The 16,337-nt window shown below is 43.4% G+C and overlaps 1 protein-coding gene across 1 annotated transcript in view; it reads right to left on the bottom strand.

The window, feature by feature from the left end:
* DLG2 (discs large MAGUK scaffold protein 2) overlaps positions 1 to 16,337 on the bottom strand; it is a 5,493,568-nt gene that overhangs the window by 5,447,245 nt on the left and 29,986 nt on the right. The window lies entirely within an intron of this gene.

The following is a 16,337-nucleotide window of genomic DNA, read 5'->3' as shown; positions in this document are numbered from 1 at the left end:
CCCTTGAACTGTGATCACTTGTGTCTGTCTTTACTGTTGCCACCATGAGTTCCTTAGAGGTCCCACTTGCCTTTCCCCTAGGAAGGGTATTGTGAAGCAGGATCACCTCCCTACACTCACAGGTGCATGGCGAGGGCTTCTACTTGGGGAGAAGGGACCCATACCAGGTTTCACCGGTGGTTACACCTACACAATCAATAAAGAGAAGATGTGGAAATTTGCAAGGATCACTATAAACTTAGAGTTGGCATGTCCATCTTCTTAAGCCTTTCCATTTCTTTTTCTAATAATGTTAATCCCACGTTTGGCCCTGTTTACAAAGCAAGAATGCGCTAATCACTGAAGACCCCATTTTCATCAAGATGTGATCTTCTACGGCTGCATACAAGACACATGCAAAGACTCCCCAATCCTACTGCTATGTGTTTTTCAGGGGACATGTGCCAAGTTATGAAGCTTTAATCGGTCTGATTGGCAAACTAGCAGGATGTCTCTCAGGTATAATAAGTCTTATTTTGTGATACTTGTATGGCATCAGGAAGGATTCTACTTTCTTAGACAAAGTGACTAGGCAAAGCCGTATCTCACATTTTTGTGCTTGCAGAGATTCATTTCTGGGTATACTATGTGGACTATCCCAGTGGTTTGTGGAGCATTCTTAGCAGTGTGCAATATTTCATTGAAGTCAAATATGAGATAGAGATGGTCTATGGGCTACTTTGATGACTGCCGTCAATAGAATTGAGTTTGAGCCCTGGCTCTAGCACATAATCAAAACCCTAGTGATCTGGGAGAAGCCCCTTATTTCCCTGTGCCTCAACTACAGACATATGATATTTAGTAAATATGTAAATAAAACTATAGGTCAGATACACCAAGGCGATTTCCTACTTGAGTGTGCAAGGTGCATAAGCAAGTGGAAAAAAGCACATATTCTACAGATGTGCCGAGTCACGAAAGTAAATCTGCAAGAGCAAATCCCTCAGGCTGCCAACTTGCATTTTAAAGGGGAGAATTATAGACAAATGGAGCCTGCCTCAATTCCAAGCAGAGGGGCTAGAATAATGCGTTGTATTAGTCCCATATGTAAGGTTGTTATTGTTTAATAACCAGGTCAAGGGTGTACCTGCGGGATGCATGCAGTGACTTGATTCTATGAAAGACATCTCCTGACAAAGGGAAGAGTTTCACACATGCCAAAGAGTGAGTTTTGAATAATTTCAAATTGACAGCAGGAAAATACGCTCTATATTTATGGAGACCTATGCCTTTTACACTGAAATAAATGCGATGGACAGCGATATACAAATCCAAGTATTAGTGAGATACAGAGCAGCATTACATTTCAACGCTTCATTCCCTACTATAATGCAACTACACATAACAGTCAAGTGAATTAACCAGTGATTTCATAAGATGTTGCAATGTTTTCTAAAAGAAGAACCTTACTGCATATGAAGAAATAACCCCAAATACAGAATCAAAACGTTATACTGGAGTGAAAAATGCTTACAAATTATATTATATGTAAACTACCAAATGTAGATATATTCAGTTAAAAATTCCTATGTACATGGAAAAGTAGGGTGTTTTTTATGGGCTTCCACCAAGTTTTACAGTAGAAGTGAATAGGTCATTCATGCATACAGAAACATCATATTGTGCTAGTATTGGTACAACAGATGTTTCTGGTGGCTTAACGGTGTGGTGAGGTAGGGCTGTAGTGACAATGCAGTTTTGAGCGCTTACCTTTGCAGTTGAAGTCTTTGCCGCTTTAACTGTTGTAGTCTATTGCGGGTATGCGGTCCGCCATCTATCGGCACCGCCTCTGGGACATTATCTGGGAGCGGCTCCATCTATAGTGTGTCGTGCAGCTCCTCTTACTCGATCGTCTCTTTGTGACCACAGAGGACTTTAGGGGCGCTAAGGATAAGAACCTATTTTCTGCTGCCAGCAGACAGCAAAGCAGCAAACAGCGAAACAGTTGCTGCAAAAGTCACGCGCCCTTGTCTAGCGTGGGCTTATCGCCGCAAGGGCGGCTCGGTTGGTGTTTTGTTCCTGCTTCCTGGATGGGCGGAGCCTCGAGACTCCAGTCGCTTAAAGGAGAAGGCTTTGTTTTCCAGTGCCCAGTGCTCCGCAAAAGCGAACTCTCAGTTCCAATTTGAGCTTGTGTGGATGCGGATGGAGAAGTGGGCAAATGAGGTAGGCACAGCAGTGAACGCTGCAACAGCGAAACAGTCGCTGCAAAAGTCACGCGCCCTTGTCTAGCGCGGGCTTATACCGGTGTAATTTCGAACGGAAATGACATGTAAAGTAGGCAATAACAGAGCAGTGGCAGTTCTGGGGTCAGACCCATTTACATAAGAGCATTGTTGGTTTGAACGATGCATATCGGACGGTGAAGAGGGAAGAGAGGGAAGGTGTACCAAGAACAGGAACTGGAGTACCTATCAATATGTTGAAAATTGATAGGCCGAGGCCAGTATTTGCATATTAATTTGCATATTTACAAATTACATAGAGTATTCCAGAAGACAGACAGTGGAGGGGTGTAGTATTGGCTGGTTAGTTTGGATGGGAGGGTGTAGAGTGGGGGTGTCCCTCTCTAAAAGGATTGGATGCAAGTCATCAGAAAGGGCACCGTCTGTGTTATGTGCACAGAAATGTTTCAAGGAGAGCAGATACTTTATGCAAGCTATGCCACACGGTATGGCATGCAGCTATGAGCGGACGGACCAGAGGAATTGCCCAAATGCAGCTTCTGGCTGTCCATCACTGACGAGACCTAAGCATGCCACGCAGAGGCACCGGCCGTAGGATTTGAATTGTCTTCTAGTTTGGCTAAATGAAGCGGCCTCCTTTATTAATTAGGTATTCATGCCTGGGGCATGTTTTACTGTCACCAATGAACAGCTTCATTTACACATTGTCTACTGTCGACTGACTCTAATGTGAATTATACATTGGATTATCACCTGCAGGTAGTGTTTACTTGCCATTTGCACATTTTGAAGTCATAACAGAATATACAAGAGGCTTTTTTGCACTGCAGCTTTGAAGAATTCTTTAATCTGTGCATATATATAAAATAGCTTCAGTTGTACACAGGCAATAATCCAAGAACATCCGGAAAATGTGCTATTTAAAACGTACATGAGGTGCTGAGGTGTCATATGTTGTTCTTTACTGTACACATTGTTAAATCTGATTGCTGCATGATGCAAAAAAAGCTACTGCAACCTTTGGCTCTCCAGATGTTTTGGACTACAACTCCCATCATCTTTATACAGCAGAATCAGTGTTGAGGGGTAAAGGGAGATATAGTGCAAGTCTTTTGGAGATCTGTAGGTTGCAGAGTTGGTGTCACTTACTGTGGACACATTTACAATAATTCAATCAGAAAATTAGCAGTGCCTGGTCTCCACTACTTGCTCATGTTGCTTCCTAGCCCAGAAACGGTGACAATCTGTTTGTTGTAGGGAAATACCTCAGAGCAGCAAAGAGAGGCGCGACGTAATATCTCTCAATGGTGCAGAGTTTTTCACACCGTTTCCAAGAAGGGCTTCCTCAATTGGGAAAAGCTCCAACAGATGCTGCACGCGACCTATTTAGTAATCAGCGGGGTGCATTTGCGCTCGTCAGGAATGTCGTTGATAACTATGCAAGGAACGCGAGCCAGGATCGAGCCCCGATTCTTTGACAGTTTCCGCTAATTACTAGCTCTGCGCCTCCTGGATTAGAAGGCTACCACACAAAATTGTACATTTACTTGTGGTTTGGCGGTTTTTCAGATGTTTTACTTGAATCTTATTCACTGTATTTGTCACAACTTGTTTAAAAGGGGCCTGGATGCACTTACACCCCTCCTCCAAGCTACGAGGCTGTCTGTATTAATTGAGTTGATGACAATTGATTTTAATTTGATTTATCTCATTCGGTGCCACCGGATGGACTGCAAAAACACCCCTCCCACAGAATGCAATACATTTTGTAACTTGCCTGCTTACTTAACATTCATTATAAATTGTCCACTTCCTAATGCCAACCGCTGGCCACACACTGCATTACAGCAGAGACAATATCCCTTAGAACCAGTACTAATAATGTGCACAAATGAGATAGCATAATCTTCTCACGATGTTGGTCAATGCCAAATTCCCACCACCTGCTAATCCCCCTCTTTAAATTGGCCACCTTCCCTTTGAAAGAGTAGGGACTAAAGCTGGGCCCACGTCTTCACATTGGTGCTTTCGCTATCTTTTTTAAATGGGGGCATGCTCCCCACTGTCACTGTCTCTGCACCATGATACAGCAAGACCTCTTTCACAGCACTCTGCTTTCAGACATGGACGTCATTTCACCAAAATGCCAGGGGTAGCGGAAGTGACATCACATGACCTTTGACCACTGATGACATCACACAACGTGATGTCATCTGGTACCACCCCAAAGTGACATCACGGGAAGCGATGCATACAACCTTTTACCCCTTACCAAAACAGAAAGTGGCCTGGCATTGTATTATTCCTATGTACACCGCAAAAAATATGGTTACGTTATCACTATAATGTGATATACATTTCATACAAGAATGGATCACTGTATGTATCGTTAATATCAGTGCGTATAGGCCCATATTACCAAATTACTGTGAATGCAAGCAGACGTCCGAGGCCAAATGATAATGATGTGTTATTATACAGCACGTACGCTTAAGCACTTTAGTTTATGTAGAATACAATATCACCCAACCTGTTTTGGTACTCATGTATCCATCAGGGCTGAGTTGGCCTTGCCAGGACTTTAACCTGCAGATCACACACAGATATACACACACACACACACACACACACACACAGGGGCAATGAGCACTCAACCCACTGAGCTATTTTACCGGCTATAGCTTTCTTACCGGCTATAGCAAAATGAGCAATTACATGTCTAAATGTTCCATTACATGTCTAAATGTTCCCAAAGTCAGAAAGCAAATTACACTCTGTAGTGGATGTAGTGGATAGCATTAAACTGGTAACTGAGATTTAACTGCAGGTCAGTTCATCTGCAGATCTGGTGCAAGGTTTGACACATGTTAAGCGTGCATGGATCTACTTTACAGGTTTCAGAGGTTGGCAAAATACATACCATTCGGAGGGTTTATAACTCTGTATTAAATAATTTAGAGTAGTACAGGGAAAGCAGTGCACTCACACGGCATCCCATACTCTGGGCACTCTTTACCTGATACATGAAAACAAACATCCTGAACAGCATGCCGTGGAGATAGGAAAGATGGACACATTACAACTAAGCATCAATTGTGGCACAATGAAATCAAGGGCCACTTTGTGTGCTATGGTCAAACATTTCTACACTGTACACAAGCTTTTAGGCACAAGGATTTTGTCAAGTGATCAAGGACACCGAGATGGAATGTCTTGTGATGATCGTAACAGAGACAATGGCAGAGAAAACGTGCTATAACTGCAACTTGTGAAAAGCAAATACATAGAGTAGAATAAGCATCCATTTCGGACTAACTGCTTTTTGAAAGTTTGTGTTAGTATTGTGAATTTGAAGTGTTTAAGAACAGACTAAATCAGTGACTCACCCCCTGAAGTGTGACTGAAATAAACCTTTAATGAGTCTAGCAATTATTGTATAGAATTCCAGAAAGACCCACCATTTACTATTCCTATTCTTTCTTATTTCGGGTCACTGGTGAAGTGTAACACTTGTGGAACCCCCTGTTTGTTTGTTTTTTTTGAAGAGCCCCGAATAAGAAAGCCAGTAACACCACAAACAAAGAGCCACATGGCGCTGGCCACAACCCTGGAGCTTCAATAAAACAAATAATATATATATATACATATATATATATATACACATATATATTAGAGTAGCAAGGGAGACCACAGGGGCGGCAAGGGATACCTCGGGGGTCGCAGGTATGACCCCTGGTGACCCCCAAATGAAGTCCCTGCTTTCGGGCTCTGCAACGAAAACTAAATCTAACAAAAGAAGGTGACTTTAGCAAGCAAATATTCAAGGAAAATATATAGGGTGGCAAATCTCTTCATCCATAGCACATTAACTAATGAATCAAGTAATCAGTTTAGCATTACAAAGTTCTACTCAAAAGTTCATCTTATTTGGGATGGTTCTATTTTTGGTGCAAATTATTAGATATGTTAGCGCATCTCATCATTTGTACAAAATAATCTTATAAGAATCTGGCACAGTATATCTTCCATTCCACACATTGTATTAGCCTTCAGAAAACAAAACAAAAAAACTCAATTAACTAAAAAAAATCACATTATTTTCATCAGTTTCAAATTTAGAAAAACAGTGCACCAAGATATACAATATATGCAAAACACGCTGCTAGTATCAAGAGCACAGGAAATAGAGCGTCTGGAGACTGCCCTTGGGTGGTAGCGGTGCTTTCCTCCAGTCACTGCAAACGGGACACCTCAGAACGCGCACTCCACAGTGTACTATACCAATGCTCAGCGGGGAATGCAGTGTGCCCATACTGTGCACGAGCATGACTCCGGAGCCTGCATTAGGGCGAGAAGTTTGCTGCTACCTGCCTTAAACAATCATGATCCACTTTCACACAGCAGGGTTCACTGGCTCATTCCACTAGAAAGGCGTGTTATTGACGTTCTCCCCTTGCTCCGGGCAAAGAATTGAACACAGTGTTTCCGTTTACAGCCTATCTTTGAATTGCAGCCCTCGGGAATGCTGATACTGTCCCAGTGAAAGTATAGCAGACACAGTGATAGACTAAATACAGCCGCATTAAGGATACAGCAAACCTGATGGCACCGGTGCATTTAAGGTACTGCGGTATTATTTTGAAGAGGCAGTTCTGTCCCTCAGGCCTTCTAAGAAACTCAGGTACTCGCTTATTAACAGTACAGAAGCATGGCTGCGCTATACAAGTACTGCCTGCTAATAAGTATTGCAGCCTTGCTAAAATGTGCTGGAACAGTGCAACCAACGTTGCAGCAGGTTTGATGAGAAATACTGGCACTGTTCCATTAAAACAAAAAACAAAACAATACAACGGAAGCTCTGGTGAAATGTGCTAATACATGCAGCATTGCTCAGAAATGTTTCCACTGTACCATGAAATGTAGGGGAGCGCTGTGACAAATGCTGGCACTGTACCATTAAACGTATAGCAGATCTTATGAGACATGAAGGTAGTGTTCCGTGAAAGTATTGCAGAACTGCAGAGAAGTATCAGTACTATCCCATTACCAAATGCAAAAATCACTCCAAATGCCTTCTGGTGTTTAATCCATGAATTATCTATTGTCTGCTCTCCTCAGCCAAAGTGACCCAACAATACCTCATGGTGACTCCTGCGTTTGCATCTTCAATTCTCCTGGCTCCGCACCACTGGGACTCCCCGACTCCAGAAACTAACAACATTCTAAACAACGATTGGCTCCAAAATTCTCCTTAATAACGACATTCTCACCCAAGGGGGTGCCATAACTCCTCACCCTATCGCCCCCACCCCAGACTTCAATGATCCCAAAATACTGACAGTACTGGCTGCATATCTGCAGTTTACTGAGAACACCATATTTACTGAAAATGTTTTCAACGTCTGTCTCCATTGAATCTATTAAGTACTATTTCATGACTATGTTAAACATCCAACATTGCGACTGCCACAGCCAATACTATGCCCTTTGCACAGCTCTTCATACCAGAGGACCCTAGGAGACCTGATGATACGCCTTACTACTATCAACTGCAAAGTATAGCAATGCTGCAGGCATTGACCTCTTCAAGCCAGTGTGAATTATAACAGACTAGCAAAAAGTACCCGTTCTCCAAACGGGTTCTGTGGACAGACATGACAACATTAATCAATTGTTGAAAATTAATGATCCTGTAGGTTGCTGTTCCAATTCGCTTATCACTTGATGTGCTTTGTACTCTAAAGTAAAGTGCACTGAGAATGGGCGTGTGTGGCTGGCTGACATACCCCGGAGCAGACGTTGGAGGAGGTGAGAGTTGGTCTGCTGCTGCATACTGGGGCGTTCTGTACTCTCTCCCCACCTGTTGTCTCACCTTGGCATGGTGCAGTTTGTTGCAGAACAAATGTCTCCTAAACCGTGCATTCTAGAGTTGAGGACCGGTCCTTCTACGACCACATTGATATTTAGCCGATTTCAGGCAACCTTCTCATATGTGAAGGTGCCAAAATCCAGGGAAGGAGTGGGGTGTCCACATGTCATGTAGCAGGTAATGTCCAGAGGGTGGCAACTGGTAACTATGCAAAATGTGGTGCAGATTGGTGAACGGTGTGGAATTGTATAAGGAACAATCCTTCGCCGAGCCACCAAGCCACAAGCCCACAGATTTTAACTCTTGCTGAAACCCAGGGAAGGGGTGGGGTGTCCACATGTCATGTAGCAAGTAATGTCTGGAGGGTCCTAACTGATAGCTATGCAAAATGTGGTGCAGATTGGTGAAACGGTGTGGAATTGTAAAAGGAACAATGCTTTGCCAAGCCACCAATCCACAAACCCACACATTTTAACTTGTGCTGAAATCAAAAGAAAGGGGTGGGGTGTCCACATGTCATGTAGCCAGTAACATAAGTGCCATACAAAGAAATATTTTTTTTTTCTAAATGTGTAGATTTCCTTGAGGATTTTGGTTACATTTGTAGCCAATTGTTGAGGTGTTAGAGTAAATTAAGATTTCTAAAAACAACTTCTTGTTCTTTTACGATTGCAGAGAGGCTATTGCATTAAATGTCAAAGCAATAAAACCAGGTGTTGCTTTTAATGCAAGGATTGCGTAACGGTTGTCTATAGTTGCAGTGTGGGATCTGCGGTATGGGGTGAAGTCTAGTGTTTCACCTTGGGCTGTAAATTGTGTAGAAACTGCCATAGGTCCCCCTGTAAATTGTGGGAAGAGACACTGAGTTTCCTTGCACTCAGATACAAACATGTCTTGAGTCATTCTGGGAGTGGAGCTATCTAAAAAATATAGCGCCTCCCTGACAAGACGGGGCTTTGCCATACGTTACCTAAGACCCGGGAAATAGAATGCACTATTTTGCCGTGTTTTGCTACCTTACAGGAAAAGGCCAGATGCCTTTTAGTACATATCGCTGCACCCCTAACTCTCCATGCCTCTCCTGCAAAGATACTGGGCCTCATTCATTAAGAGTGTGCTGGTAACAACGGTGCCGGTAAGCTACCGGAATCGTTGTTACCGGACCGGCATACTCCAAGTACTGCGGCCGGGCGCCATTCCTCCTGCCAGGTCTTACCTGGTGGGGAGGAACGGCACCCAGCCGCAGACTTTGACGGAAGCACCGGCACCGTTATTAATGGTGCCGCTGCTTCCATCCACCCCATTCCAATGAAGTCCTATGGGACTCAAATGGGAATGGGGAGTAATTTTGTCTGGAGCCCAGCAATGGGGAATTACCGGGACCGCACTAGATCAATGTCAGCCCTACTGCAAATAGTGTGGAAACCCGCACTTGCACCAGTGCAAAATTTATATAATCAGGCCCCTCATCAGGTGATTTACCCTCAAAGACTACTTGCAACAAGAACAGCACAGTGCACCTCTTCCCGTTGCCTTTATGTTGCTCTTTTTCTTTAATTCTGATAGTTTATCAAAGCATGTCATATAAAACAACATTACCCAAGTACATGAAGATTTATAAAAGATGACAAAATAGCCTGGCTCACTGGAAGTGTTTTATAATGGTGCAATCCCATTGAAAAAAGCTCTGTGAATCAGGCCCTTACACTAAAGAAATGTCAATTCATTAATATTCCCCTAAAAAATCTCCCCTAATGAAGTAGAATTACAATATATCGTATCTGTGCAATTACAGCGACGTTTGATTTCCATCAAGTAGACACTGCCAAAACACATTTGTGTTAACTGCTTTGGGCTCATGCAGCGAGAACCACTGCTTATTTAGGCGGCCTCTGAAGTCCTATTTGTTCTAAGTGTCTTCCCTGGCTCCTTTTTCTTGGGTGCCCTCCAAGATGCCTCTAGGTGGATGCTGCGCTCTATAAATTCTCTTAACATAACATGATGTAAAAACTCTTCAAATCACATTTACCTGCAACAGTGTTTTTTGTCACACTCGACAATCAGATGTTCCAATGCTTCTGCTGTATTAACTCTCGGAGCGTCGAGGACACCCCCTGTTTGCTTTAGCAATAATATAATGAGCGGGTGGGAGGACTCTTAGGGCAGACTATAGGGTAAACATACAGCCCTTTGTGCAATACTTGACCCAGCAGTTTCTCCCACTCTACACCTGCTATCCTGCCCCTGCCATTCTTATTGTAGATTTAGTGGTTGGCAGTCGCGAAGGGCAGCACTGTAATGGTGGCTCCCTTGGTTTATTTTAGGATACAAGAAGGAGGTAGGCATGGAAGTGCCTCACTGTGAAAGCAAATGGAATTGTAGGTCCATTAGAAGACGGGGTCTAGAGAGGGGGTCTCTAGGACACAGACTGCCAGGACAGATCTCAAGCCTTGCTCATTAGGCCTCAAGTCTCATTCCCATTAGCGGGGGATCGGACACAAGTATCTGCGGCACTTGATAAGTTGTGAAAGCAAACTGAAGACAATCCCACGGACAAAGTGCTGGCTGTCTATGGAAGGTTCTGGAATCCAAATTAACTTCAGCTGAAGAGCCACCAACAGCATGTGTGTCTGGTGTGAACATATGCAGGTACCTAAATGACACTGACATACTCACATGAGTGACGATAATGCGATTGGAGCAATGTGTGCACTTAACATACACATGATCGTATAGAATTTGCTGTACTAATCGCCCAGTAAGAGGCAAGAACATATGCTGCATTACTTTAAGCGATGAATATTTTGCCTATCAACAAAAGCCTGGGGCGGAGGAGGATCTGGCATCATAACCCTAGAAATCTGAGCAAAAAGGGAGAAGGGTTCTACCCACTGGCTCAGGGGGTGTCATGCTCGCATGGCAGACCAAATCACCATCGCTGGAGACCAGAAATATGGCAAAAGTCTGGACAGTGTCAGATTAGAAATCACAAATAATGTACAAAGAGAAAAGTCAAAGGGCAATGCTATGGCAACACTGGAGTAAGTGCAATTAGCAATAGGGAAAACATTGCTATTGCGCAAGAAACCAGTTTTCAATGCATTTCTGCCCCGTGGCAATGTTTCCCTACCCCTAGTCAGTTGCACTGGTGTAAGAATGCATTGAAAAAATATTTTGTTTGCACTAGGGGAGATTTTGCCCCATTACTAATTTCCAGTGGAAAGTGTTTCTAATGTTGGCACAGGAGACACATTGCAGAAAATGTGCACTGGTGCAAGTGCAACTGTGCTCCACAATATCACTGGAGTACAAACTCCCTGATGGGAAACCTTCCGCCAGAGGACAGACACTTTGGAAGACTGCAAACATTCACTTTATTACCACTGGCGCAAAAATAACCCAGGTCAAAAATCCATGCCTGCAATGCATTTTTGCACCATCATAACATTGTCCTAGTAATCCTCCGCACCCGTATTTGCACTAGTACTGCATTGAAAGCAGTTTTCTGCACTAAGGCATCGAACACTGCCCTTGCTATGGTGCATCATTCCATGCTGACTTGAGCAGCAGTGGGACAGATTAGATTGCATGCAATATTGTTTTGTACCAGAAGCCTTATAAGCCATGGAAGGGGTCATCATCTCTTGGGATAGTGCCCTTCTCCAACCTATTGCTCTTTGCGTTGTCTCTTGAAGGCAAGCACCGTCACGTGATAACGACCCCTCCTTCAATACGGAGATGTTAACAAGTGAGATGATTTCAGGGAACAGGTCACGTACTACCCACGGAATGGATTTTAAAACTGACAGGCTATTACGCAGGTCTACGGAAAAAGGACGAGAATACTCGTCCTTGGCATTTAAGGGGTTAATGTCCTATGGCACAATGGTGCAGGATAAATTTTCATTGACATATCACAACCCATTTCCAAAATGGAGAAAAAAGAAGACTTTATTCACTGCACAATTTTCAAACAACTGATATCCCGTTAGAGATGGATGGTGCCAAAGGTATGAAAGCTCAAGCGACTGCGCATTTCCTCTTGAAATCGGATCAGAAAGGGGGCAGGTTTTATCCAAGCTTCGTTTCATCGCCTCTGTTCTCACAAGCATCCACGATGAATGAAGACCCTGTGTCGCTGACCAAACGCACATGATCCTACATTCCTTCTAGAAATCTAGGTCACTATTTATTTTTAAAATCAATGGTGTCTGAAGTTTTTGTCGTTGCTAGGTCTGGGCTGCAGTGAAGCACACTATTTAATGTTACGAGGTCTTCATGCTTCAGAGCTCGGGCAAGACCTGGCCGAAGTGGGTGGGAGCAGTTTGGAGCGGTGCTCCTCTACTTATTTTTTTCTTTCTTCAAGTTTTAGTGTTCCTATACTTTTATTTTCAAAAGAAAGAGTTCCGGAATGGTTTCGTTTTTAAATGAAAGTGTACGAAGAAGTTGAAAAGTGCTCCTCAACATTCCCTTAAATAGCAGGAGTGTTTGTTTGGGGGTTTGGATTGCGCGTGGGAGGAGGCGTGGCGATGGGAAGATGAACAGAGTTGTGCAAAATGGAGCTGGGTGGTAGCATGTTAAAGAGACTTCTGTTGGACAGCCTATTTCCAACATAGACAAGTGGGTGGATTTATAATGTTTGGACCGTAGGGGACATAATTAAATATGTGTACAACGTGCTGGAAACAATGCATAATGTTACTGCGGCCGGCTATCTTTGAGATTAGGTTGCCATCTTGGAATGGGCTGGCTTGCATACATCAAATACTATACATTCCCAAGAGTCGGTCAATATCCATCTAGAAAGGGAAAATAATTGCACATCGCCATGCCTGCTCAAATTTCCAAGCCTCTTCAAGGACAATGTGTCCTACTCAGGGTTTACAGTCATGCTCACTTCAGTACATTAACATTTTTCTTCATAGTGCAAGGAAGCAGACGAAAAACAGTGTCTGCTGTCACAATTATCTTTTTTATATACAGGAAAGCAACACATTTCTGAAAAAAAATATTGTTGCATTTGCCGTCACCAGATGAGGGGGGACAGTACATTAAATGAGTTGTGTCCTAAAAATATAGTGAAATAATCTGTTAGCACAAATTGCGTACCTTCTTAAATGTACTAATTCCCATTGGCAAAAACAGTACAGACAGTCGTAGTAGTAATAACGCAACATGAGAGTTTCAGGCTAGAAACAACAGACAGTCAAAACCAGCGGCTCGCAGTTTTCTTTCGAAAACACATTTCTTAATGAGTCCAGGTTTTCAAAGGTCTCTGAAGGTCTTGGAAATCACCAGGATAAATTAAAAAGTCTGCAACATTTTGTGCAGACTGTTTCTCCCTGCGCATACGGAATGTCCTCCAGAGAAAGATGAGGCCACAGAGCCATGAAGGAGGGTGGAATGACTCGGGGAAGCAAGCACAGTTATGAGCAGAGCCTAGGAACCCAACGGGCACACCGCTCTAAAAAGGAAGGAAAGTTCAAAAGAAATACAGCGAGGGCAGTGCACGTGGATATCGCTTGTTCTGTGGTTTTAGGAATTTAATTGTGAAACAGTAATGAGAATGCTCACCGTTGGTTTTGAAGATGAACATAGTTCTCTCACCCCCCACCCCCAAGATTTAAAAATGTCTCCTATAGAAATGCAAACATTATTGCTGCAGAACTGGAATGCACAGAGCTCAAAGTGTCATGCTTGAGACTTCAGATCATACTGTGAAGCCTAATTGCAGAAGTCGCATAAACACAGTTTCACATCTGGAGTGATAAGCCACACGAAAGCCTGAAAAGAAATGGGACAAGAACAGCAACATTTTGCATAATAAAACACATTTACTTCCTTTCAGACATGCAATTCTAGCCATTCGTTTTCACATGACACCAATACGTACACAGCATAGAATGTATGCACTGGTAGTGAAGCATCTATGGGTATTTTTAACCCTTAAGTAATTCAATATCGCCAACAGGCATACTATAGACCTGGACCTCATGCTGAGGGTTATATTATCTTGGGAGCCAATAAGCAGCCCTCTCCGAAAGGGAGGAGGCGCTATAATCCTATATTCACATAAACATATAATCCATGACATTTAAAATCTGAGCGCTTTCACAACTGATTGAATAAAGATAGAGTTTGGTAGAGAAAGGTGTGCACTATGGACATAGGATTGACTACTTAGGAACGGCTACAAAAGGGGGATCTCATTAAACAAACGTTGGCCTATTTGTCAGTACTCCGTATAATGTGGTTTCAGAGAAAATTGCCAGAATCTTAGGAGTACAGCATTGTCTAATTCTCGCCGTAGCATTCCTCTGGTCTCCCTGGTCCATTCTCCCCAAACGACTTCCTCCTTTGCCCTTACCCCAAATTGCAGGATCATGGTAGGGTGAAACATCCACATGTGTATATCTAACAAACAGAAAAGGGAGAAACTACTGTGCATAGTGTCCAGGGTGGAGAGAAGTAAAGCTAGTGAACCGGCTCAACCTAGGAGGATTTACCATTATTAGACCAATGCTCAATTCCCTACTCTAATGCACAAAGAAAAGGGTCCTGCAGTGCAGTCACAGTCTCAGGTGTTTTTACAGAAACACCAGCATGCTGCTTTACTTGGCGCTACATATGATCCAGAAGATGGGCCATCCTACAGATCTGTAGCCACGTGACACAATTCTACTGGGGCAAGCCTATGCAGTTATCCTGCTTTTGCCCTAGTGGTCTCTGAACTACTTGGCTAAAACCATTTAGTTCTCTTCTTGCCCAGGGAGTCTCTTGGGTAGGGTTTTCTTCCCTACTACCCATGGCACTTTCAAACTGCAGGAATTACACCCCCACCACCAAGTCACCCTTCTGGGATTGGGCCAGTCAGTTACAGGTCCTTCCTTCTACTGCAATTCAGTATCCTCTGGCTCTTGAAACTGATTGGGTCAAGGCTCACAGAAGGCTGCTTACTCAACACTCGCTCCTGGATACCTTACTGTTCACAAATAATTACCCATTTGGCTCAGGCAGCACATAGTCCCCACTTCTGCTTCTCCTGCTCTTCTTACGGTTACAAAACCAGCACCACAGACACTGTCCTAACTCTCTTGCAGCAGTATTGTTCCTGCCTCATGATATTGTGGCAAAGGCCATGAAGTATTCCAATAAGGGTTCTGAATGGTGTCTGTGTCCCCATTAGCCTTCAGTCTGTTAAATGGCGTGGCCTTCTTGTTTCCTCATCCTTCATATGTGTGCCTTTTTCTCAAGTGTAATCCAGTATTTGTTTGCCAATGATCTGGCCTTTTCGGCCCAAGGGGCCAAATAAGCCATCTTCTATCTTGGGGTTAAGGGATCCAAATGTGTGACGGTTGGTCTCTTCCGCTACTGTACTCTCTCATTAAGGTGTGGCTCATGCTGAGCATTGAAGCCCTGCTCATTTCTCCCCTCTAAGCAGTCTCCTGTCTGGGCTCTGCTCCAGGCCTGGAATGCCCTAGTGGAACTCAATGAGGAATCCCACTCTGCGTGCGGACTCCTGGATTGAGACCAGGGCAATTGTCTGGCTTCCAGTGTACACAGCATTCGTTGAAAACATTTCCTGATCAGGATATACCCAGGGTTCCTACCTGTTACCCTTTAAATGTTACACGATAACCACCGTCCCTCCTTTTTCATTCAATACCCTGTCCAGGTGAGCTATGTTTAGGGGACCTTCCAGAAGAGGTGACTGCAGGATGTGTGGTGTGGCAAGTGAGTGTGAGGTGACTGGGGAGCTCAGGGCATCTGCTATGTACCACACCCAGGGGTGGCATTAAGTAGTGGATGGTTTCTCAGGTCCCCAAGAGTTCCTCTTTCCTCCACCGTGGTCTCCACAGATTTGACTTCACCAGATACCCCAATGATAGGTAACAGATTCTAGACCTTTCCCTTGTGTAAACAACTTAATAATAGTGTTCATGGGGCTGCTCCTCTTAGCTACATTCTAGGTTCCTGCTTGTAACCGAATTTGCACATACTTCCCACTACTGGGATACACTGTGCTACTATGTGGTACTTTGGCGGGGGGGGGACTGGGAGAAACTTAGGGTAGATAGTACCACAATCCCAATGAGAGTTATAATATGTACCACAAATATATATATATATATATATATATATATATATATATATATATATATATATATATATATATATATATATATGCAAAATGACATCAGGTATTTTAAGTATTTCATTATTGACTCAGTAAAAATTCACCCAAG

The sequence above is a fragment of the Ambystoma mexicanum genome, chromosome 7q (assembly GCF_040938575.1).
Source record: "Ambystoma mexicanum isolate Mex_15411 chromosome 7q, UKY_AmexF1_1, whole genome shotgun sequence".
NCBI lineage: Eukaryota > Metazoa > Chordata > Amphibia > Caudata > Ambystomatidae > Ambystoma > Ambystoma mexicanum.
Note: the sequence above shows the minus strand (reverse complement) of the source record. Positions and strands in the feature narration are given on the sequence as shown.